A 27,215-nucleotide genomic window follows, 5' to 3' on the forward strand; every position below is an offset into this window, starting at 1 on the left:
ATAAAGAGCATTTCTAGAGTCACTCAAAGGAGGAGAGAACAGAGGAGAGGAGAGGAGAGAGGAGGGCTGGAGAAGGGAGGAGAGCAGCTTGAAGATACAGTGTCTCCCACTTCCATTTCCTTCTGGGGTTTTTAATCTCCCCATAAGTCAAGCCTCTTTGACCTTGACCCTTACCCATTCTTTCTCTTAACTTTCTGATACTAATCAGCATAAATTCTCATTCTTGCCCTCTCTAGAAGATTAAAATTTCACCAGCACATTATAATTTGGGTTTTTAGGTACTTTTTTTAGACACATATTGAAATATTTACAAATGAAATGAGACGACTGAAATTTGCTTCAAAATAATCCAGCAATGAATAGGAGGGGAAACCAACAGGGTGTAGATGTAACAAGATTAATCAATCATTTATGACCTTGGGTGATGAGTATTGGATGGGTAATGATACAATTTTCTCTACTTGTGTTAAGTTTAACTTTTCCCAAATAGTGAGTTTTTCAAAATCCATCATCTGTGGTCAGCACAGCTCCTGAGCTTTTTTTCAGGGATGGTATTTACATTTAATCTGCTTTTTAACAAAATGAAGTTGAGCTATCAACGAACCTTTCCATGTGTTGCAAGACCCAACCTGATGTTTACTAGTTAATCCAGAGTATTCCAAGGCCATCTTAGGTTAAATTTTCAGGTAACTGAAAAATTTCCACACTCCTTCCTTCTTTAGTCTCCCTGTTGGGTTTCCGGTTAGCAATCTGATAATAACCTGTACTTCATACATTTCTTTCTTCTGCCTCAGCATCTCCAGGTTAGAGCTGTGGTTCTCAAGTGAAGGCAATTTTACCTGTGTCTCACTCCCCACTCACACCCCTTTGGGGGACATTTGGCCATGTTAACAGACATGGCTGGCTGTCACAGTAGGGGTGGAGAAGGAGGGGCTACAAGCATCAGGTGGGTAGAGACAGGGCTGCTGCTAAGCATCCCATAATGCCTAGAATAGCCCCCACAGCAAAGGATTATCTGGTTTAAGATAATGGTGCAGAAGTGGAGGTGGAGAAAGCTGCGTTAGATGCTCAGTTAGTAAAAAGTGATTACTACTAATGTCCAGAGCCCCAAGTGATAATTCAGACTCGAGGGTCATAATGTATGGTGTTATGTTTATAGACTAATCAAATGATGTGGGATTTGGTCCTGTATTGTAAACACTACAGGCGTGTGTGTGGGGGTGGAGAGGTGGGAAGAATCAGTGATTAGGAACCCAGTGTATCAGATCACAACGGTGGAATTCTAAGAGTTGGCATGGGTGTACATCCAAATTGCCTAACAGAAAGCTCAAGCCAGAGTCCAACACACAAGTTTAAGCACAAAAAAACATTCTCCAAGGGCAAACAGCCTTGGAATATGCTAAAATTAAACAAAAAAATCATATGCGTACCATAGCAAATAACTGATCACAAATTTTAAAACATGGTCAAAAATGCAATCACAGCTCAAAAATAAAGATAGAGTCTACCAGTAAATGAGGCCGAATTTCAAAAGTGACAGAAACAAGAGCCCAGAGAAACAGCCTATCTCAAACTTAAGTTACAGACAAAAAGATGGTCTCTCTTCTCCCTTCTCCAGATTGAGTTTGGTAGAGATATTAATGTCAGTTTAACTACCTGCAGTTATTCTAATATTTGTGGGAAATGGCAAAATGGCCGCAAACTTCCTGCTACCCCTGTCACCTGCAGCTTTGCAATTTATTTTGCCACTCCTCCCGTCAAGAGTGCATATCAACTTCTTCACTCTTTGAAACTGGGCTTGACCACGTAACTTGCTTTGGTTAATGCGACATTAGCGAACATGATGCAGGGAGAAGCTTACATAGGATTTGAACACAAGTCCTGCGTAATTTTTGAAATCCTGAAACCACCAGGTGAACAATCCCAGGCTAGCACAGTGGAGGATGAACGACCATATGGAGCAGACACAGGCCGACCCAGCTGAGGTTGTTTCAGATCCACCAGCCTTCCAACTACCGTGGGTCCATTAAGACCATCCAGCCTCAGATGAACCACCTTCAGTCCGCAGACACCAGTCAAATAGGCACCGACAGGAAGAACTGACCAGTCAATCAATGGAATCATAAAGTACTTAAATAATTTTTTTTTAGGTAATTGGGATCATCCATTACAGAGCAAAATTTAGCTGTTAGAGAGTTTCTGTGAGTGTGTAGAAATGGAGGATGGGGGACAGGCTATGATATCAGTAATTTTCTTAACCAATACACTTTGCTCATGGTTTGTCTTAAAAGTTTCTTAGTGACATTCCATGTCACAAGACACAGGATTTGCTGTCAACCTGATCAATTCACGTGCTTCTCCAAAACTGTGTTACCCCTCCCTCTACCACGGCAACATTTCACAGATGCTCTGATTTCCGATTCTATCTGCAAGGGAATGTTTTGTTGTCAGGGGAACCCTTTAATGCATTTAGTCTTATTTGATGATGTGAAAGCTCAATAAAAGTGTTCCTAATCCTCCATGACTTATACCCATAGATAACATTTGTAGCCCATGCGAGAAAAAAATAACCAGAAAACCTAATCTAAGTTCACTTTTTAATCACTTCTGACAATTTCTCTGAGTCTGATTACTCAGGCCTGGTCTTATTGGAGCTCAAGGGTCTGAACCCAGATTTGAAGCAAGCCCATAAATGAAAAGCCTTCTACAATGCCCATTCACCTCCATGGCCTTCTAGTGCTGGTTTATATTGCTGAGGTTGAGAAGATGGGTGAGGAGAAAGGAAGAGAAAAATGGAGATTACTGACTGGTCGAAGTAACTTAGTAATAATAGCAAGCTCGTTCTCTAGTTTATATCTCGGTTCCCAAACTCAGGGTGGGAATCCAAATAGCACGCTACTAAGTGGGTTTGTTCGGTGAGGCACAACCTTAATAGAAAAAACAAACGAACAAACAAAAAAACTCCCTTCCACTCACTGTTCTATCAATTGGCCACTTTAAAACAATTTATGGGCATAAGCTAAGCAATTCAGTCAGCTTTGAAATATGCTTACAATAAACAAGGCTGTTTTAAGCAACCTGTGTTTACAAATTCTGGTCTCTGTCCAGGGTATAGGAAGCAAAGGGATAGGGAAAAAATAGAATTCTGAGCCAGAGATGAACTCTTGGAGCTTCAATGTCCCCATCTGTAAAATGGAGATACAATCTTATAATGTTGTTATGAGGAATAATGTGGTTATAAGGCTGTTGGTCATGTTATGAAGGTCAGAGTATAATGCTGAGTACAAATGCATGTTCAACAGTGGTAGATATGATTGGGCAACAACTTGACCCAAATGCTCAAATCTAAATCAATGTCAGACAACAACATATGTATTCCTGAACTTCTCAACGTGCTTAGCTCTAAAAGTAATGCCTACTTGAGTTCGAGTTTCGAAAAAAATCCAAGTTATGTTTTATTTGACATCCGCTCAATTTCGTAATATGCTACTCTTTTAAAAGCCACATGTGTGTTGCTGGCTCTTGAGATTTGCTTCCTTGAACTGTAAGATCAAAGGAGTAAAGCAGTAATACCGAGAAGGCAGCAATTGCACAAATGAGCTTAAAATGGACGAGAAGAAACGCTCACCCCCTTTCCCTGAAGAGTTTATGCTCTCATTGCAAAACTTAGCTTCTGGGCACTTCAGCTTTCATGGCATTAGTCATCTTCAAAAGGATGGCATACAAATGCGACATAGGGGCCTAAGTTAAAGCTTTTAAGTGTTTTTAGACATAACCAAAATACATATACTCATTAGTGATACAGGAAACCATGACACGGAGGTTTGGGAAAAAGGCTGAATTTATATAAATGCTGATAAAATCTAAACTTCGTAATTTTCTTTTCAAATAACAGCACACCATAAGGATTCAACCAACTATCAAATTAATAACCAAGTTATCAATAATCTCTAGAGATGTTTCTATAATCCGGGCTCTACTGGAGGGTCTGTATTTATTCATGCTTGAAGCAAAATGAAATAAAGGCAGTGAGGCCTCATTAGACTGCATGTGACTGAGTTCAGATATGTGTTGCCATTTACTTTTCCTGTCCACCGTGCCACTTGGCCCTTGACTTGGATCATAATAATATTCAATCTATCAAGTGCTGGCCATCTGCTAAATAGGATGGCTGAGACAACCTACTTGCCTTGAATCCGGCATTGCCAGCTGCTCCTATGGTCCTATAAACGTCACATCCAGCCAAAATCCTCTTGTGAGAAAAAAGATTTATGTCTGCCGAGGGTGAATGGCTACACCATTAACCACAGCTACATAGGAAAGTAACAAACAGCACGACTAGAGAGTCCACGGGGCCCTTCTGAATTGCAGAGCCGATGGCCTATCCTCGCTGATAGTTAGCAGATAACTCTGTATTCAGAAGCTAAAGTGTCTTATTACAACGAAGTTAGGCACTTTTCATCCGATCTGATTTCAGATCTGATTTTCCTCTCCTTCCATGTCTCTTACCTGAAGTGCCTTTGTAGCGAGGATGCTGCAACTTCTTTCATTCTGACTATCATTTGCCAGATTTGGGTTCAAGTTGCTGTCAAGAATTCCCCGGCACAAACCATTTATATCTTGGATACTTTCCCACAACTATATTTCAGTTAGCCCTTACCCAGAGACAGAGCACACTCCAGATTCCTTTATTAACAAATTAAACACTTGTCAATAATTTAGGCAATGTGCCTATGTACAAGACAATAACAGCATCAAACCGCTAACCTCTGATCTATACTGAAAACATCATTCTTTTAATGAATTTCCTTTTTAATACAAATAAAAGCCTATTGTCTCACTGTTTCTAATATGCAAATTTCTTTTTTCTTTTTTGATGTCCCAACAACGTTTTCTATTCTCTCCCAACTGTCTCTTCCTCAACGAGATGACAAAAAGCAGAATCAGAGGTGCTGGTACATTAAGCATCCCATACTGCCTGGAATAAAGCCAGAGAGGAAAACAGAGGTGCAATTTAGAGTATGGCATGGCCAAAGAAAAAGGGGCTCTGCAGAGCTGTAGGGCTCTCCATGAAAGGAAGGATTTCAGTCTCCTAATCAGCTAAAGGCAAGAAACTGAGAGTAACCTCCTGGCCAGGGGCCTTGGTTTAGCTTTGAATAATGAATTTTCAGCATCATGCTTTTAGCCTAATCTCATAGATGTGCAAAACATGACACAGGCATCTCACAGGAGAAGAGCTCCTCTCAGAGGGGCAGGCTGTGGCCCCCTGTCATCATCCATTTTCCAGCACTTTACAGCACACACTCCTGGGGCTGGTTTCCACCCACAGATGAGAAAACTCTGAACTCCTCAGCTATGGGATAGGATTAATATGAAAAGGCAACACAATTATAAATGCTAATAGGATTCACCCTCCCCCCTTCAAACTGAGCCTAAGCACTGACACGCTTACTTACTGTTAATTTATAATATTAGTGGAAAATAGTCAATTCACGAGCTATTCATCTCAAGAGAATTGAGGTTCATGGTCAGAGAAGGCCACAGAGGAAATGAATTGAATGCTCTTGGTCTACTTAAAGTGACCATTCCCTATCCCTCTAACCCCCACCTCTCCAGAGTATTTATTATTTAATTGTCAGACTTGGCTTAGAGAAGCCTATTACTGGGAACACACACACAAACACACACACACACACACACACACACACACACACACACACACTGACACACACAGAGCAGGGTGACAGTGAGGCCCAGTAGCAAATCGGCACGACTGCAGATCTTGCCAGCAGCAGGCTTGCCTATTGTCAATACAGGCAACTTCTCATTTTCAGCAGGATCAAACTGTCCTGGACTGGGTATGCAATGCCATTTCCTCTGGCTTTGGACTCACTCAACACTCAATTTCAAAGCCAAAGCAGAAGAGAGGGAGGGAGCAGGCAGGTTGGGGCACCTGGCAAATGAAACTTTCACAGGGGCCCGCATAGTGATTTTTGTCCTTTGTCTTTTTAATGCATTGTGTTTCAGAGCCAAGAAGGTAGTGGGGGAAGTCTTTACAACAGTTCAAGACAGAGTCCCAGAACCTACCTGTCCTACTCCTGCCAGTCTACTCAAAGTAAAGGTTGCTCCTGAATTGAAAAGAAGCAAAAAAAAGAAAATAATAATTCAGCCTAGCAAAATACAACCTAGAGTCTTAAGCTACAGAGCAAACCACTTCACACAGATATTGTCATGACCTTTGATTTAAAAAAAAAAAAAAAAAAAAAGTATGCGATCTGGGGACGCCTGGGGCACGGGAAGCTTATTTCAGGTTCAGAGACTAGCCTGCAAGTGTCTCTCAATTCAGTGTGGCAATGCTAGACAACTTTGACTTTCTATCGTTAATAATCTGGCCATGCACTGAAAAGTCCCAACAATATCAAAGGCTTAGGGGAGAAAGCAGAGCTGACTCTTTCCACACGTAGCAAGTGACTTCAACCAAAACACATTAGACGTGAACTCTCGCCCTTGCTTTATCGTTCCCCTGAAGCGAAAAGCTGCTCAGGGCACTCCATTTACAAAAGATTCAGAATCCAAAAAGCACTGTGTGGGGACTGCTTTAAATCTCTACCATGTATGCAGAAAGAAAAATATAAGAGACAAGGTATATAGGATCAAAGGGGTCACCAGACTGTTCCTTCTCTTGAAAAATTTTTTCCTTAGCAGTAGGTAAGGTCATCACTTTGGATATAACTAAAGTTTAGTAACCAAGCATCCAAATGGCATTATAAGGGATGGGGCAAGACTGTGTAAGTATCATGTAGGTATTAAAATATTAAAACAACTTTGCTTTTCTTATGGTTGTATAAAAAGATGACAGGGAAAAAATGGTATGGTGTCCTTAGTCCAAATCAAAAACCTAGCTCTTATATTCATTCACTCAACCAATATGCACTGAGTGCGCCTACTGCACGCGGTGGTGGGCTGGCTCTAAGAAGGTTCCCGGTGATCCCTGACTTCAGGTATTCTAGCCCTTGTGTAATCTCCTCCTTTGGGGGTGGGCTGACCTAGTGGCTTCCTTTTAGCCAGTGGCATGTGGCAAAGGCAAAAGGAAATCACTTCTGTGATTAGGTTACAAGAAATTCTAACCTCCATCTTGCTAGCAGACTCTCACTGCCTACTCGGCTTGCGCACCTTGATGAAATGAACGGTCATGATAGAGAAGCCCGTACGGTAAGGGAAATTGAAGACTCTGAGGAACTGAATTCTGCCAACAACTGAGTGAGCATGGAAATGGATCCTTCCCCATCTGAACTTTCAGATGAGACTCCAGCCCTGGCTAACACCTTGATTGCAACCTCATGAGAAATCATGAAGCAGAGGACCTACAGAATCTGTGAGATGGTAAATGTGTGTTGTTTTAGCTGTGAAGCTTGCAGCAATTTGTTACACAGCAATAGATAACTACATGCCAAGAACTGGGTGCTGGGATATGACACTGAACAAATCACAGTGCTGTTCTTCTTTACAGAGCTGAGAGTGCAGTTTTAGCTCCCACAGAGGATGAAAGCCCTGGTTTCCACTGAGACTACACATCACAATTTTCCTCACACTGGTGTGTCAGCTATTAAAAGCCAGTTCCCATCCTTCTGAATAAATTCTTAACCCTCACAGACCTGAGCTGCTATGGTACAGCACAACTTCTAGAGTTTGAGGGAAAACGATATGTTTAGAACCTAAGCTCCAACCAGGAAAAGGCAAAAGTAATGAGCAAAGCCCCAATGATGCAAATAAACATGGATAATTCTGCGACAGAGTTTTCAGTGGCTTTTATGTTTAAACAAACATAGAAAACCAATAAATATCAGCATCATACCTAAGGCCTTTTTAATGACAGCTGTTCCAGGGCAGGGTGCATAGCAAAATGCACTGGCGTGACCAGCTGTTACTTCTAATTTATAGCAACCAAGCTAAGTGCAAACTAATTACACACTCCAACGCTTTATTTTTTGGAGGGGGTATTTCTATTTTGTGCTTCCTTTGGAACACTGAATGATTACGTCCATACATTTCTCTCTGAAGATTGATTAAGTATCAGTCCACTCTTCTAGGCAATACCTCACAGGGCACTCCCTATTCCAAACCAGGCATGCATGTGAGGGCTTTGATGCCTGATACTATGAGAACTTCTGCTCTCTCTCACCGTACTCTGAAATCAACCTGTTAAGTCGTCTAAACATACTATGTCATCCACCGACAAACCAGAGAAAATTGTTTTCACTAGACATTGTTAAAACTGCTGGAGTGTCTGATTTAAGAGCCTTAGGTAAGCAATGTTTGGGGAGGGGGGGGATGCAAAAAAGATTATCTAAGTGGACAAATGTCTTCAAATCCACAAATTAGGGAGATTCCTCTCAAGTAAGTGGTAGTCTAAACAAACGCCAGCCCCATCTTAGGAAGGACACAGATTAATGCTAACTGAATGGTTTGGTTTTGTATTTAAAATGCACCTGAGTTCAACAGAGGATAAAATTAAATGGCAACGAAGAAAGACAAAAATCTTTCCCAACAGGCCTTGATTGATAGAATGTGCCATTTGTAGCAGAACAAAATGGAAAACCAGAAAGTTTGTTCCCAGCAATCATTGCCTCACTGGGCCAACTTTCTCTCCTTTGAGAAAATAATATGATTTATTCAAAGAGCATGTAGTCTACTAACTCATGCTCAGGATCTTTCAATTCCTTTAGCAGCTCAGTTGGAAAAAATGGCCCCAGTGAGGGAGGTATAGGTAACGCTTAAGTAGGAAGAAACATATTTTATAAAAACGGCCTTAGACAATAACTGAGAATAAGGCATTCCTTAGAAAACAATGCGGATGGATCTCCTGTAGTTCAATGTGATAGGCTCATTTTGAATAGCAACTTGAGTCCATAAGGCTGGTGTAGTGGTTAAGTACAGAGTATATGAAACTAGGCTGGTAAACCCAGGTAAAAAACCTCTTCCACGTAACAGCTGTGTGATGACGCGGAGGTTCATTACAATCTTGCTGTGCCTCAATTTCCTCATCTGTAAAATAGAGATTACTCCCCCATAGCCTCATAGGGTCATTAATAAGATTAAATGAATGTTAGCACAGTGCCTAAAACATCCAAGAGAGCACAGTGCCTAAAACATCCAAGAGTCTTTTTAAAAATTTAGCTATAGTCACTCTTTTCACAAAGAGTGTGCCAAACGGGCACACGCAGACACACAAATATACAAAAATAACTCGACTTCCGGATATAGACAGACCAATAGCTTTGGGATCCCAAGCTAAAGTCAACCAATCATGAGCCCTCCTCCTGCACCCCAATCTTTTATTTTCCATCTTTCATTTCAATAAAGTGGTACTATCTTTCAACTCAGTAGACCACGCTCCAAACCAAGGAATTATTTTGATTCCTCCTTTTCTTGACACACCCACGTGTGATACATCAGACATTCTGAAAGACTCTACCTTCTAAACATAACTCATATCTGTCCACAGCCTCTCTCCAACTCCTCCATTCTAACCCTAACCTAAACCACCACCATCTTAAACCTAAACAACATCCAACAGCCTTACCTAACTGGTTTCCCTGCTTTCTCTATGACCTTCCACTACCTACTTTACACAGTAATTACACAAGTGATTCAGCCCCTGGCTGTCCACTGCCACCGGAATCGCCTTTAACCAGCTTTAAAAGAACAAAGAAAGCACACAACAATGACAAAACGCTCTTCTGACTGACCAGGGTGTGGCCTGGGCATCTGGATGTTTAAAAGCTCCCTAGGTGGTTCTGAGTGTGAGAGTCACTCAGTTAGAATAATCTTTCAATAATTAAGTTAAACACCAGCTCTCCAAGGTCTGGGCCCAGGTAACCTGCATATTCTTCTTGCCATGATTCCCAAGGTCCACTACAGTCCAGCCCCAGGGGCCTCCTTCTTCTTTTCAAATGTTCTGAGCATTTCACTATCTCCAGGCCTCTGCTCAGCTTCCCCAGTACCTAGAATGCTCCTCGCTCAGCAATTTGCAGGGCAGATTCTCATTCTTCAGATCTCTGCTAAACAGGATGCCGGCAAGGAGCCTTCTTTGACCACGCATCCAAACTGGCCCATTCTAAATATGTGCCAGCTTACCACTCTGTTTAGTTCCCTCCCAGGACTAACTTCTGCCTGTCAATACCTGAAGCTCAGGGTATAGCCCAGGTGGTTGGTGCATCTAAAGTAAATCCAGGCTGGAAGGTCCTCAAATTTTAAGTAGGTCAGAGGTCCGCATGCCCTCCAGTGTCACCCGGGCACCAACCATAATATACCCTCTCTCACAGCACTAATGACACTTCCCTGTACTTGCCTGCTTTTAACACCTACCTCTCTGACCGGGCCCTCAGCTTCCTGAAGGCAGGGATCATATTTTAACTCGATTTTATATTTCCAGTTCCACCTTAGTGCCAGCATAGAACAGACACTAATGAATGTTTTCTGGAAAGAAAAACAGGTGGCTTTTAAAGAAGTGAAAAAGAGGAAAGCAATAAGGGAGAAAGATGATAAAAGAAAACTTTAACCAGAGGATCTAGAGAATTGAAAGAATACTGGGTTTTATGTACAGAGAATCTGATTCAATTCCTGGCTGTGTATTGGCTGTGAGACCTGAGGTAAGTGACTTAATCCTTCTGGGCAACTGTATGATGATGCCTACCTCCTGGATAAGACCTGCACAGGTAAAATGAAAAGATGTGTGTGACAATAAGCATTATATTCCACAGCATACAGACCAGAGAATTATTACCCTGAGGTGAGCTTTAGTTTTATTTTCTTTCGATTAACAACTGAAAAGCGGTATGGATAAAAAAAAGAATCTGGAGGGAAAGGCAAAGAAAAAAACAAAAACAAAAAAACAATAATGAAGACTGAAGACTGCTCAGGCAAGTTTCTTGCTTTTTGTTCCAAATTGATTAAACACATGGTTTTCAAAGTCATGCTGTCTTGCTTCGAATCAAAGTTCCGCCACTGACTATGTGTGACAGGGGTTGGGAAACTATGGCCATTGAAATAATCCCGCCCACTGACGTTGTAAATAAAATTTTATTGGAACACAGTGATGCCCATTGGTTTACATGCTGTCTGTGGCTGCTTTTGCCCTATAACAATAGAGGTGAGCAGTTGGGACAGAAACCTCATGGCCTGCAAAGCCAAAAGTATTTACTATCTAGCACCTTAGAGAGAAAATTTGCCAATCCCAGTTTTAAGCAAACAAATTACTTAACATCCCTACACCTCAATTTCCTCAATCTATAAAATGGAGGTTCTAACAAAATTTCCCTCACAGAGTTATTGAGAATGTCAAATGAAATAATCCACATAAAATACTTATCAAAGTACCAGGCAAATATGGCAAATTCAATAAATGTTGATTAAATATTTTTTGTTAAATTATCAGTGCTAAACTCCACCTGTTCATCCGTCTACCCATTCATTAATCCATTCACTAACTCATACATTCAACAGATATTTACTAAGCACCTGCAAGTGTCAATGATTGAACCAGGATATATTTTACTGCAGATATATCTATTCGATGAACAAAAGCTAAAAGAAAAAAAGAAAATGAAATATTCCTGCCCATAATGTGCTCAAAGCCTATGGGCTATGTAATACCGACATGAGTATTAGTAGATATAATATTAGCACGATGTCAACCAGACCTTGGGTTTGCTTTTATTTGCAGACTAATAGGAAACCCAGTACCTTTCCCACAATAAGCCTTGAAAAATTTGGGGGAAATAGTTGTTTGATTAGTGGTTATTACAAAGGGTCCAGCTACCAAGCAGGGAGGCTTCCGATGATGGCACAGAAACTACCCTAGTTTTATGGCATGGTAAATGAACTGTGTCTATCTGTAAATGTCACATGATGATCACCCAAAATTTAGAAACAGCTTTTCATAGGTGGTATATTAGTCAGATCTTGGTATCACTGCAAAAGTAATTGAAAAAGGCTAAGAGCACTGGGAAATGTGAGAGTTGTTTTAGAATGTTAGATCTGCAAAGTTCTCACTGTTATACAAGGTGCAGTGAAATAATTCTCTTGATAGAACAGTATGGAGAATGAGCTACATAAAGCAGTTTGTTAGCCTGTTTGGAGAGGTCCGCTTTAGGTTCTCAAACTTTATTATAATTTCAGATAAAACCTTTGTAAAATGTATTTCATGCTTTATTGCCTCCTCAAACATAATCTAAGCCTCGGTAAATGACTAAAGCTGATCCTTTTTGATAATAATTGGGTGACCAGTTTCTAATAAAGCCAAAGTCTCAGGATGTATGCCCCCATGCTAAATGTCACTAGAAGGTAGAGCCCTGGAGAGTTCTCTTGTGAATGTGGCGTGTATGCTTCACTGTATGGATGGAGTGACATATAAATTTGTTCCTCTGAATCTTCAAAATTATTTCTAAATTACTGCCTGTGTATTACCTTCTCAAGGTTGTCAGGTAACTGGCTCACATGTAAGTTGGGTGCCAATAAGAAGTTTCATTAAGCATCAACTCTAAGATGCAGAGATCCTTAGATTAAAAAGACCCTTCTCCCATAGACACTGAGGCCCTGGATGAATTTTGTGGTGTGATATACTCTTTCTATTAACTTTTAATTCAGGTATAATATAAAATCTTAAGGAAACAGCTGAATAAACTTTCACAGATGTAACCTCAGTCCAGATGAAGACGCACATTTTCAGTACCCAGAAGCCTCCTTTATGACCCATCCTGCCCTCAGTCTATACCACCATATATAATTAGCGAAATCATTAATTACAATGGTATCATTAATCATATACCAGTCTCCTATATTGTCTGCTTTCACTTATCATTGTATCTGTGAGAGTCATCCATGTTTCAGGTAGCAGTGGTTTGTTCTTTTTTATTGCTATAGGGAATCTCATCATATGAAAACACCGTGATTCATTTATCCACTGATTTGCTGTCTTAGTGGGAAATTATTTCTCTTTCTGTCATATGAACCATCACCAATGTTAACAGAAAGTTTTCAGCCAATAAAGTACATGAGAGTGGGTGCAATGTCTCAGGAATATAGGGAGCATAGAAATGATATTGAATTTGAACTTTATTCAAATGGTACCAAAAGGCACGAGCGATTCTGTGATAGGTTTTCAATCTGTTCTATGACCGGTCAACAGAGCATTATGATCAAGTGCAAGGACTTTAAGAGTCAGGCAGATCTTCAGGTTTGTGTTCTAGCTCCTGTGCTGACTTTAGGCAAGTCACTTACCTCCTTGAAATTCAATTCCCTCAACTTTAAAATAAAGACAGCAGCAATAACCTCTTATAACTGTCATGAAAACTGATAAAATAATCCATTCATTGAATAATAAGTACTCCCAAAATAGTAGTTATTACTATATTCTAATACTATAATATATACAATACAATATACTGGGAAAACTGCTTTCGATATATGTAAACCATGATTGGCTAATTAAAAACATAGTAAGCTTATTTGTGAAAATCCCTCTTACTTACATTCTCTCTCACTATTAGAATGTGCCTTGGATTCAATCAATACTGAGCCTGGTACAGTTACACTCTATATAATCTATGCTGGAATTCTTGTATAATAAAGGGAAATTAATAATACTGGCTTCAAGCACATATATAAGTGACATATTAATTCTCTTTTTTGGGCTTAGCTGTCAGTGAAGAGCAAACGTGAGTTTCATAGTTTTTCCTTCATTATCAATCACTTTTTACAGAGTAGTAACCTAACTGCTCATATCCCCAACCCCTTGAAAATCCGTTGGTATTATTCAAAACTACAGAACCAAATTTTAGTTATGGATATGTGCCCAAGCTAAATATTCTTTTTAATTTCCCGAGGGAAAGGGAAATTTTCGTTTGTGATTTTAAGTCATTCGTATTAGTGTTGAGAAGATAAACCAATAGGAGGTTTATCTATGAATTTCAGATACTCTGTATACCACCTCCAGTGAAACCAGAAGAAGATGAAAATCCGGTCTGGTTGAAAGTCAGGCCACTAGGGTACAGAATAATCAGGAGGTAGGATGATAAGAGAGAGACAAATGTGATGATAGCCTGAAAATCTATATTTTCCTAATGGCCTGAAAATCTACAAGCTTTGAAAGTGCCTGCGTACAATGGAAACACTCAGTTGAATGTCATTTTAGCAAGATTATGTCCACTCATACGAACCTACGAGTATAAATCGCCATATTTATTTTGGGTTTTAAAAGTTACTTTTTAAATTAACTTAGAATCTTTAAAGGTCAGCATTTCTGTTGTTTCCTATTGACTTTCTTATATAACTTAAACAACTGAAGTGCATGAAATCACGAGGCTACTGCAGAAAGAAAGGAGGAAGATGAGATTCAAAAATAGCACAAGATTCTTGTGAGTTAAATAATAACTTCCAAATCGAAAATGCCCCGTGTTGATGAGAAACTTGTCCAACAGGTACAGGCATACTTGGTTAGAGTCTTATTAATCTGGGATAGCCTTTCGAAATAAATACTGGGCATACTTGTTGACCCAGGAAATCTACTTCAAAGAATTTATGCAAAGAAAAAACTTGGGTAAATAAATAAGGGCGCATATTTGTGAATACAACACTTTGGTGTTACTCATTATAGAAAAAAAACTTCAAACTACTAAAAAAAAAACATTAAAAGCTAAGAAGTTAAGTAAATTATGGTATCATCTGTTCAGTGTAATGCTATAAAGTTGTTAAAAAAGAATAAGGAAAATCTATATCTACCAACATCAAGACATGACTAGGAGACATTACTAGGGTCAAAATCACTTAATAGTAGAGTTTCATCCTATTTAGGTGACACGTCTGTATAAATGCTTTTAAAACTTCTGACAGCAGATAGAGCAAACATTACTGGTTCCCTCTGCAAGTTGGGATCAAGGGCATCCCACTTTCCTCTTCTTCCTAATGGACCCTCAGGCTGTACAACATAATTACTTTTGAGGACCAGAAAAAAAATTTAATTCCATTTTGCAAAAGCACTATATTTATATGCTGATATATTTGCATATATCGATTTTGACAATATCTGTACATACATCAAATTTGATATGTGCATTTTGTGGTTTTGATTTGTGCATATATCAAATTTGGAAAATTTGTATCAAATATATAAATGATAAATGAATCAATTCACATATGCCTATAGTAAAGCAAGCAAGTGTTTTGGCAAAGACAACCCAGAGCAAGTGGAGGCATCAGTGCTACCTCCGTTTCCAAAGTGTTCCTGTCTTTTTGACACACTGCAAGAGGTTGTCAAACCGGAGCATGACTTCTCAGTGTCCGATAACAGACCACAGTCCCACACCACTAATCTTTAATCCCCTCCTCCTCCCATGTGGGACCTGGATGGGGGCAGAAAATGATGATATGGAATATCTCTGTAGACTTTAGGGAGCCTGGCCTCACCTAGACCTGGGCAAAGAAAATACAGAAATGTTTTGCTGAGCATAACACACCGTTTTCCCAAATAGTCCCAGAATGAAATCAACTCTCAGACAGGAATCATTATTTTTATGTGATACATACGATTCTCTATACTGAGATAGGGTTTAAGATGACATGATCCACACTGAAAGGCAGATAAGACCTGAAGAAATATACTCTAAAGTGAATTCTGGGAGAATAGTCATAGCACAGGGGTGAAGAGCTGACATGCGACGCCAAATTAGAGGAGCAACCTCAAGTGTGAATTGCTGTTTTCTTTCCCTTTCTTCATGGAGCCCTCCTCACAGACAGGAACACACAGATCTTAGGGACACAGTACTGGCTTCACTTAGTTTCAGTTACAATCTTTTCCATTTCACTAGCAGTACCTGTGCAAACCTAGTTCAAAATGATTTCAGCCATTGCCTCTATGATACCCAGATAGGATCTGCAGAGGACCACCTCAAATGCTAGCCACAATCTAGTTTTCTTCAAAATAGCAATAGTTAGTATCTATTAATGTCTATGAGAGGTTACACTGTGTCACACATTACGCCAAATGCGTTACTTTCATTATTTTACTTTGCCTGCAAAAACTCTATGAGGTAATAACAAGTAATCATGCTCATATAACATATCTGGCAACTAAGGCTTTGCAAGAACAAGTAATCTGCAAAAGTCCCAGCTAGAAAGTGGCAGTGTAGGCCTCAAACCTGAGACCATGTTTTTCTGGTACAACCTAAGCCATTGCCTACATCATCATAATTCTCTACCCCATATGCATAGTTCCCCTTCCAGGGCTCATGATCAGTTACTTAATCCTTTTAATTTTTAGGATTGGATAACTGATAATTGGATGTCAGGAGCCACCAAATATCCTTTAAAAAGCCATACAGGTGTTCTCTCTCTCTCTCTCTCTCTCTGTCTCTGTCTCTCTGTCTCTCTCTCTCACACACACACACACACACACACGAAGGCTTTAAAGACAGATATGCATAACCAAAGATGCTCTAATTAGTGCGGAAAAAAAAACAGTATTTGGGTGGGACGATAACTTAAGGGAAAAAGGATCCAGGGTGAACAATATTTCAGAAATATCATGTTGAAAAATGATCAGTTCCTTTTACTTCAGGACTTATCGGAGAGCTTTTGTTATGCTAAATTACACTGTCAGTCTTTAAGAGGAGAAGCATTTCCCAGGACTCCACCAAGGTCAAGCATCTTCCAGGACCAGGGCTCCTTAAAGTATGTGTTGGGAAAGGCTCATTCAGAGAATTCCAGAGCATGACTTTCAGCAACGGTTCAGAGTTCCAGAAGGCAAAGGCATTGCCTGTCAATGTGATTTAACATCTCTACAAGAACTGCATACACTTTCACTCAAGGGACTCCCTAGAACAATTCTGGAAGGATAACATCTTAAATATTCTGTATAGGATACATGTATGAATGACACCAGACTCAACCTGGCTTCACGAATGCTGCCTGCATAAAGCTTCCAAAACTAGAATCTCTTCACATGGAGTCTTACAATTTCCAAACTAATGACATTCCACAAAGCACTCGTGCTTCATCCTGCACAGCTGGCTTCCAGTAATTTATAAAGTAAAAAACATGCTTCCTAAAGTCCCAAAGTGTGCATATTCAGACACCATTTCAAAGATCTAGTGTCGTAAACTATTTTCATTGATTACAGAGGACCTACCAATTTGAAGCCCTTGCAATTCCTACCGGCAAGTATTGTGTATGCAGAGAAAATGGGAAACAATTGAAAAGACAAATGAACGCCCATGCACTTAGAAGTGTGAACGGATTGTACAGAACAGAATACCCATGTTCTACAATATTACTTAGTCTAGAAATATGAAGCAATACAAAAGCTAATGGGACTATATGCTGCCTTGCAAACTCCTATTGCTTTGTTGGTTAACCTTTCACACACTCAGGTCCCATCTTCCTGACCAACTTGCAGCACAGTGTCTCAGTATCATTTTTTTTTTCTTAGCACCTACACTAGTGCCAAACCTGCCGATGTTGCTGAATAAATCTCTGCTGAGTGGATAAATGCCTTCAAATTATGGAGGCATAAAATGAGTATTTACTTGTTTCGTACTCAATGCAGTAATGCTGGTGGGGGTAGTCAGCACCCGATTATGGACTGTCTGATGTAATCCATACTGAAATCAAATCAGTTATTGAGTATGTTGAAGAAAATAGTTTGTTGGTTTTGAGTTGGCAGTTCACTAGCAATTAGTTCTTTCTGCAAGTGGCTTTTCTCTTGCCCCTTCTCTTTCAGTCAGGGTCTAGTCAGGAGACAGAAAACATATAATTAATTCAAATATAAGGACTTGCTAACAAGTGAAAGGCGGGTCACCACCGACAATGGTAGAAAAAAAAAAGGCTATAAGAGGAACAGAAGTAAAGGCAGAAAATGGCCACTATCTCTAGAGCAGAGAGAGAATGAGGAAGGAAGAAATTAATAACTCAGAAGAGGGCCCTTCTCGCAAGACTGATGTTCAGATCTCTTTAGGGAAGGTGAGGATGCCACAGGAACATGCGACTTATGGCAAGGAACTTGCCAGAAGGTGCGGGCTGACAACAGTCCACAATACTGGCCCATTAGGTAGCAGAGAAACTTGTTGGAGATTTGAAAACTGGCCAGACCACACCCGGAAGAATGGTTCATTGGGTGGTGGAGAAATTTACAGGCAGAGTACAGACGAAATGCCAAGGATGTAATTGGGCTGGAGTTGATCTGAAAGAGAAGCTGACTTAGTGGTAAAGAAACTGGCTGGAGCTTGTGGCTGTTACTGTTCTGAGAGTTGCCACTGGGCCTCCCTCTTGCCGATCAGCCGCCTGCCATACCCATGCAGCATGCAGAAGCAGAAGCTTCACCCTTCGCAGTAACTCCCAGAACCCTCTATTAATAAAGCTTACCACTGTACCAGCTACCAAAGGAGACACGTTTACAAGGTTCAGCTCAAGTACGGTAACGATAGGCAAAGAAAGGTGGATCTGAAACTGAGAGGCAATAAATAAACTCTAATAAACTCATTAGAGTTGGAGTGAGAAGGTAGAGATTTCCGTTGATTTATAATCAACAGATGCAAAAATTCTATTAAAGCACTGACTGAAAATTTTTCCTCTGTAACAGGAGAAGTAAGATACAGTAAATACTTAGTATAATACCTGACACAAGTAGGTGCTCATTACGTATGTAATGAATGAATGAACAAATAAATGTTTTTAGTGTTTGATCTTTGACCATGACTCTGGTTAGTCTTCCAGATTCTGGAGTGAATATCAGTATTCAGATATCAGAAAATGTATTTTGTACATTTTCTTTGCTGTAAGATCAGTGAAGAAAACCTTCGCTATAATATAGAACAAATATTATTCAAAACTCAATTCACATGGAAAAAAATCTCCAGAGAAATCTTAATCTGTTTTATACAATGGCATTTATAGCCATAATAAACATTTCTTCAAGTTAATAGGTTATTACTTGGGATTTAGAAACATATTAGTTGAATTATAAAATGTTGTCTTTATAATAATATCTGTTGTAACAGTATTTCATGTATCTTTCTGGTGTAAGCATATCAGTATAGTTTTAGTGGTTCAGAAATCTTTTTATGAAAATAAAGGGACACCTAAATCTCTACTCGAATTTGAAAATGATTAATCATTTTATAGACATATGCTTCACTGTATAAATGATTTACCATACAAATCATTGGAAGAACAGGCTCCCATGATGCACCTAAGAATCTAATTCTATTGACAAAATTTTTACTGAGACACAATCCATCACGGGCATGTCCACTGTGAAAAGTGTGGTATAACCAAGCATATGCTGTAATTTCTATTCTAAAACTAGCTGTTTCACATTTCTCTTATTCTCAAAATTAAGTAGAACACCTTGAACACCTCTAATTTATAGGTGAGAGAGATCGTGGTTCAATACTGTATAGAAAGTCAAGGTCATAATGCTGAGAGTAGCCTGACATTGATATTGCTAGTAAAAATATTCAAGAGACAGCTACTGTTTTCAATAACATTCTTACATTAATTAAATTATTATATCCTTCTCATAAAACCATATGAACCTTTAGTAAGAAGACTGGGCATAAGTTGTATACCCTCCAAAAAATTCAGTGCCATGAAAACAGATAAAATTAAAAAGATCATTTCTTTATGCAACTGCTACATTGCAAAGAGCCATGCTACATGAAACACATCAGTATCTATTTCTAGTACATTTACTAAAGACATTGTGAGGTCTTTAGGAGGTTTTAGGGGACCAAACCAAGAGCGACAATGTTCAGTCATTACATACCTGATTTCACTTTCCTGACTGAGTCAGACCTTTCAGTACTTCTCTTTAGTAAATGGTGTCTGCCAGAACGGTCGACGAACCTGCTACGTAACTGATGCTAGAGTCTATCTAACATACATACCTACATATATACATAAAAATCATCCACCATGAGCCAGTGATATCATCCTGGCTCCTCTCTAGATTCCATTTGTGTCCATGATGACAAAACCACGGAAGTGGTGAAAAATCTGACCATATCACTTCCTTTTCAGTAATTTTACCGGGGTAAAAATATCTATCTATCTATCTATCTATCTATCTATCTATCTATCTATCTCAAAATATATCTGTCAATATCTATCTATCTCTCTCTCTATATATGTAAAAAATATATAATTAAATTCAATAGGGTTACCCAGAGAATAAAATTTGGGAATTCTATTTTAGATACATTATGATAAAGATCAGTTACTGTGATACAGCCTTGACATCTATAAGTAGCAATAATCCCTAAGTTGTGAATATTACTACAGAAAATAATTGTACCAGAAATCCTCACATTGAAGCACAAATTGCATCTGTCATGCTCATTGTTGTATACTAAGGACACAGTGCAGTGTTCATTGAACATTTATTAAATGAGCAAATTAATAAACCTGAAACGAGACCAAGATCTAAGTTGAGATGTGGATGATGGACAACTTGTTACTAGATAAATGATTATTTCCTGATTACCCAAATTATATGTCAAGGCTTCCACGTTATCTCTAGAAGTTGTAGGATCTATGACTTGTAGACCGTCAACTGCCAAACTGGAAATGCTGAATCCATCCAAGTTGAGTCTCTAAAATATGCTCCTTAAGCTAGTTTCTTATCCACCAGTCTTCCCAGAAAGTCTTCCCAGAACACTCAGGTCATAAACATCTCTCCAGGCAAATGAACTAACACATTTCCAAAGAAAAGTCAAAGTCGAAGAGGCTTTCTGTGCAGTGTCTATATTAGTTAATCCTCATTCTCCTATTGACAGTGTGGTTTTATAGTTGTTGATTTTAGTTGTCCATATTAGAAATTAATTTGCAGCAAGTTGGTTAATACTAATCTTGACTTTCCTCAAGTTTTATTTGCTGGAAGAAAAAAAAGTCATGTCAAAGCCTAATAAAACTATGACAGTAATTAACCCAAATCACACACCAGAACATTAATATAGCTATTCAGCCACTGCTGCTAATACAGATGCCCTAGAAATATAATGAATTTTCCCATTGACAATGACTAAGGCATGTTATTTGTCTTAGTGTAACTCTAGCCATAATAAATTTCTGTGGACAATTGTTTCAGCCCCCCATTCCACTATAATAATAAAGTTCCTACATTTATTAATAAAAAATAGAGGTACTCCTAACTCCAAAATGACCACACTTCTTTAATTGAGTTTTTTCCCCCTATAGTTAAAATATTTATTATAATCATCATTATCTAAGTCACGTTAATTGCAGGAAATTTAGAAAATACTTATAGGCAAACTAAAAAAAACCTACAAAATTTAGCCTATTTTTTAGACGTAAACAACATTAATATTTTGTTATACAGACTTCTAGTCTTTATTCAATGCAATATCCAATCATTATGTGCCAAATATTGTGCTAAGCTCTTTATGTGAAATTATCTCATTAATTTTCACAATGACTCTAGGCAACTGATAAAGTATTACCAGTTTATAGATAAGAAAATTCATGCTTATAGGTGTTAAGGTTTGCCAAGGGTCAACAGAGAAATCAGATTTGCAGGTACCCCCACATCATCCTGTTTCCCAAATATATAAAAAGTATATGCACAAAAAATTTCATTTTTCCAGGTTATTATATATTCTTCAACATCAGTTTTAGTAGTGATGCTTCTGATCCACTGCACAGATAGACCATAATATATATATAGCCATTTCACTATTGGAACACATAGATTATTTTAAACATTTCACTATTATTTTTTTTTAAAGTTCAAATGAACATCTTTACAGCTATGTGCATATTCATGTTAGTTTCCTTAGGATAAATTTCTAGAGGTAGATTTTTTCAGATTAAAAGAAAAATATGTAAAGCTCCACAATTATGGACTCAGCAGCACGACATGGCATTTGCAGTCTATTCTTCACCCCATAAGCAGTATATAAGAAAGCCTTTTCCTAATGAATTATTTACATGAATTCTGTTCCTTGCCAAAAGTAAGCCTAACGAAATAACAGAATTATGCTCAAGTCCGCTATTTTAAATGGTCCTTGATGCCATTAACACACTCATCTTTCTATATTTCTCCACTGGACACTGAAATTGCTATGAAATAGCCAAACTGTGCCTGGTGCATTACAAGTATTTCATCATAATTTACTAAGTGAATAACTGAGTCAATTTTAGCTACTTGACAGCCAAGATAATTACCAAGAGAAAGACAATTTCTAGATAACAAAGCAAAGGACTGAAAGCTCTTTAAGTCAACCTTCTCAGGATCATGTAGAGTTTCGATTTAATTTTGGCTATCGGAGAGGGATTCTAGAATTTCCAAAGCTATAAGATTTCATGCCAAATTTCACATTTGGCTCACAAAACAATGCAGTGCAGGATGAAAGAAGAACAGTGCTCATATACTGTAATTCCACTATGAAATTGTGCATGAGTCCACGAGTTGGCTGAAACAGCACCATAATGATGTCCTTCTGTCATTTATCACAACAATAATAAAAACAAAATCCCTGCAAGATTCCAACCAATGTTGCCATAAAGCACATTTTGTGTTCTGGCAGGAAATAAAGCAATGTAACAGAAAGTGTAGGCTGTGGCATGGTGTGTGCCCTGAAGTGAAGAGCACCATAAAATGATAACCCGAGTGAGACAAATATGCCACATAGCTTCCTTCGATAGTCAAAACCAGAAAAGGCTTACTCTCTGCCCATATGGTGAGAGTACAGCAGCCATGCTGAATTAATTTTACTAGCTAGAATTAGAAGAACTTTGCTATAATTGGAGAATCTTAGAATGGACTATCGGTGACATTCAGGAGAAGTCAAGTAACTAAAATTATATATACATGTACATAAGAAAAGCTGGGAGGCAGAGGGGAGAGAGAGAGAGAGAGAGAGATAGGAGATGGGGGAGGGGAGAGCCAGGTGGAGGGGAGGGAAGAGGCAAGGAGAGGTGAGGGAAACTGGGAATACTGGAGTATTAGGAGCCGGACAGAAAGACATAGCTGATTACAGAGAAAATTTAAGCATATGCTTCTTTTCTTTGTCTTGTGTCAGAAAAGCCTATAATATCGAAAGGTCAAAATTACTGACTGTTCTAATTTTGCACCCTCTCCAGAAAGTTAGCTTGGCAAGACGTTAGGGGCAGAACTTTGCTGGTAGATCATTTTAGGTTGGATAGTCCAACTGAATTGAAAATGACATGTGGATTTGATAATAGATCTACCTAGGAGGAAAATTCCAACTTACTCTCTACCAAAGCATATTTCTGAGCAGCTATGATAGAGAATCAAAAATATACTTAATATTCTAGAGCCTGAGCTGACAACACTGGTTAGTTAGAGGGATGGCATAATACTGACTGCACTTTTATTTCATTGATGATTTTATTGCAACAGGATCTGGCACCTGATGGTGAGGAAGTCAAGTAAGAGAAAACATGCCTTAAATTATATGCAAGTCTTACAAAATGCAGGTTGTATAAAAATTTGGGTCTGACTGAAAAATCACATCAAAATAACATAAGTTTTGAGATCCCAATACAACTCCTCAGCTAGTAGAGTTTCTAGGCTGCCCACTTCCTCTGCCTTGTCCCTGGAAACTACCTCAGTCTGTGTGCCTAGATTCTTCAGTGACAGGTGTCATCAAAATACAGACATACACACTATGCCACCTGGCCTGGGCTCGCTGCTTTTATTCACCATCTGTCACAAAATGATATCAGAATGAAAAGAAGGAGAAAGCACCATGAGCTTGAATTTCTTCATGGGAACTAAGGAGACGGAACAAACAGTATAATTAAATATTCCTTTCTGGGGCTGGCCTTTCTAGGTATATACATCTCAGACTACAGAAACAGGAAGGATTTTTTTTTTTTTTTAAATGAGATCAGAATTTCAGGCATTCAAACCGTATCATTCTTATTTTACTCTTTTAGAAGAATTAGATGTAGATATTAATGGGAAGAGAAGGTAAAAACTCTACTTAGCACAGTAACTGGTGGTGAACCGCTGAGAGCTGAGTGCTACCAAATCTCATTAAGAGTTTGAATTAATGGACATCTACCCAGAACAGTCAGAATGCAAAAGACTGGCTTCCCTGTGTTGTGAGAGAGTCCAGCCATGCCTCAGAAAGATCACAATCTTTAAGTTTATTATTCTAATAGCTAGAAATACAAAATAAAGAAAACTTGATGAGAAATAGCTGAGAAATAGGATTTATGAGAAAATATCTATTTAAAAGTGATTTTTTAAGACCAAAAATCGTGGAAGAAAGAAGAGAAGCAGGATACTACAAAAGATGACCAGTAGGATACGACAAAAAGGCTTGCAATTTAACTCTTAATTTTTAGTACCAAGATTGAAAACTGGGCAGGGAATGCCACTGAAATAATCCAGAGCAACAAGCTAAAAATGACTTCTCAAAACTTGTTAATCATATTAAACCTTCAATTTAGATGATGGCATGAACATAAGAGAAATTCCTGTTAAGTGCCACATAGTATGATAATAGGACCTCCTCAATTTTCAAATTTCAGCCCAATACACTTCCTCTTCCTACATAATGATCCTGGTATGGGGCGCGAGCTTACAAATCAGCAAGGCAATTATTCCTGAGTTATAGCCACTGCCCTGCCTTCTCAGACTTCTCCAGGTGTCACCTCTCAGAAGTAGCAATAAAAACAAAACAAAACAAGCAACAACAAAAAAACAGATTTCCTAGTAACGAGTATTATAGAAATTCCACTCAAAATGGATACCATTCTATTCTTTTCATTTTTAAAGAAAGGTGTTAAAACACGGTAACTAATATTTAAGGACTTACCCTGCATTAGGCACTAGACCAGGTACTGAGGATGCAAAAAGGGGTCGGATAACAGGACCTCCTCAAGAAGATTACATTTGAGAATGAAGGAAGAACCTGTACCCTGCTGTAAAATGTTACTATAGAATATAATAATAATAAAATAGGAGGAGGTATGAACGAATACATTTTAAATGGAAAACAATGAATGTTAATGAAAATTTGAAAAATACCCATCCTCAGTGATAAGTTACGTTAAAAGAAGACATTTTTTGCCTATCATATCAAAAGAGATTTTGAAAAATAAAAACGCCCACTATTTATTTGTTTATGGTGAAATGGGCACTGTTATAAATTTGGTGGGAGTACAAATCGATACAACTCTTTCAGAACGCTGTTCGGAAATAAGTATCAAAATTTTTACATAGCTCATTCTCTTTTAATTGTGTGGTTCCATCTCTAGGAAAGGATTTGAAGTAGAAGAAATCACTCTGCAGAAGGCAGGTTTGGGTCAGATAAAAATATCTGGATTTTATTGCAATTTAACTCTTAATTTTTAGTACCAAGATTGAAAAATGGGGGGAAAAATGCCACTAGAGATCCAGGTCCTTGACAAGGATGATAAAGGCAAAGTGCTACTAGTTTCGAGGGACCATGTAGGAGAGACAGCCTGAACGGTTGAGAGTCTGAAATCAAAGTGAACACTTCATACTTTTACAAAAGTCCAAGGGTAAACTAGTAAGGGTTTAGAAAAGGCTTATGGCTCAAAAGCCAGTCTTATACCTGTCAAAATCCATTAATATCATTATCGCAGGACTGGTCGAATTGAAAAAACCAGTTGAATTACTCTTTGGCACGGTTTTAAGCCCTATATGCCAACAATGTGATAGACCGTGAGACTTTTTCACGTTTCAGTTGCTTGTTTTGGCATTTTTTAGACTTAAAAGTTCTACATAATTTCCCTGAAAATTTCCCTTTCAAACTAGATTTGTTTCATTTCATGATGCAACAGAATCGCTGAGATAGCAGTTGTGTCTGCTTCATTTTAATGATAACTTTCAACATAAACAAAGGAAAAAAAGAGTAGTCTGATGAGCTCCTACGCACCATCACGCCACTTCATGGCCAATCTTCTTTCCCCTGTATCTTCACACTCCTCCAATTATGATGAAGTAAATCCTCAGTCATATTTTACTGGTAAATATTTTCATATGCATATTTTAAAGTAAAGATCTCTTTCAAATGTCTTTTTAACAGATTCCTTTAGCATTTGCGAATTATAGTTTATTGAGCAAACATTTAAATATGGTTTAGTAGAGAGGTAGGGAAACAACAAAAGAATGCTGGTGCTACTTTTCAGCAGCAACAAACAAACAAACAAACAAACAAACAAACAAACAAAGGCTATATTTGAAACCGCGTACACAATTCTTCTGTCCAGAGCTCAATGGAAAGAGTACACCATTTGAAAATGCTTCCCATTATTTATTCTATAAAGTCTTAATAGTATTTATCCCATGGGTAAAACACCCAAGCATTTAGCCTAGTCAACTGAAAAATTAGGAGATGAAAACTCAGAGATCATGAATTCAGACCATACATTCCCATGTGCCTCTCGGACTTTTGCTTATAATTGGAAAGCAGAAAAGTATCCAGGCAGACTTGGTATGTGTCCAGATCTACTTTCTGACTGAAGTGATGCCAAATCAGGGTAGGAGAAGCCTGGCCACTGTGGTTTGATGACACAGAAGCTAGAATATGCAGAAATAATAGTGAATGGGTGGATTTTTCCTCAGTGACAAGAAATTCTGGGAGGAGTAAAGAAGTCTTCCATTTATTAATTTATTTAAATTTGCCTTATGTTCTAATAAAAATAACACATACACTTTATAAGATACTGAAAAGACTAGAACACAGGTCACCACTGCTGGAAATTGGGTCATACGCCCTTCCAAGTGTTCCATAGTCACAGGAACACATTTTTCAGCACGGATGAGATCATTCGTTATGAACGATACATTGGGCAGAACAGCATTAGTGGCTAAGTTCGGGGGTTCAAATCCCGACTCCTTCATTTACTGGTGTATGACCTAATATCTGGACTCTAGTTTCTGCATCTAAAAATTACCAAAAAAGTATTTCCCTCATAAGAACTATGAGTACTTACCTCCTAAAGACTTGATATGCATAAAGTGCTTGGGTGAGTGCATGGTAATAGGTATCATATGTGAGTTTGCTATTCTTAATTGCTTTGTTTGCTAATAGTACTAACATTTTATCAACATATATTAATTAATAGTTTGCTTTATGTCATTTAAAGTATCCAGAAAGCATAATTTTTAATGGCTACATAATATTCCAATTTCAAGACAGGCT

The 27,215-nt window shown here is 38.4% G+C and overlaps 1 protein-coding gene across 4 annotated transcripts in view; it reads right to left on the bottom strand.

The window, feature by feature from the left end:
• PTPRG (protein tyrosine phosphatase receptor type G) overlaps positions 1-27,215 on the bottom strand; it is a 631,793-nt gene that overhangs the window by 149,156 nt on the left and 455,422 nt on the right. The window lies entirely within an intron of this gene.

This window comes from Pteropus medius, unplaced genomic scaffold, assembly GCF_902729225.1.
Source record: "Pteropus medius unplaced genomic scaffold, Ma_sr-lr_union100, whole genome shotgun sequence".
NCBI lineage: Eukaryota > Metazoa > Chordata > Mammalia > Chiroptera > Pteropodidae > Pteropus > Pteropus medius.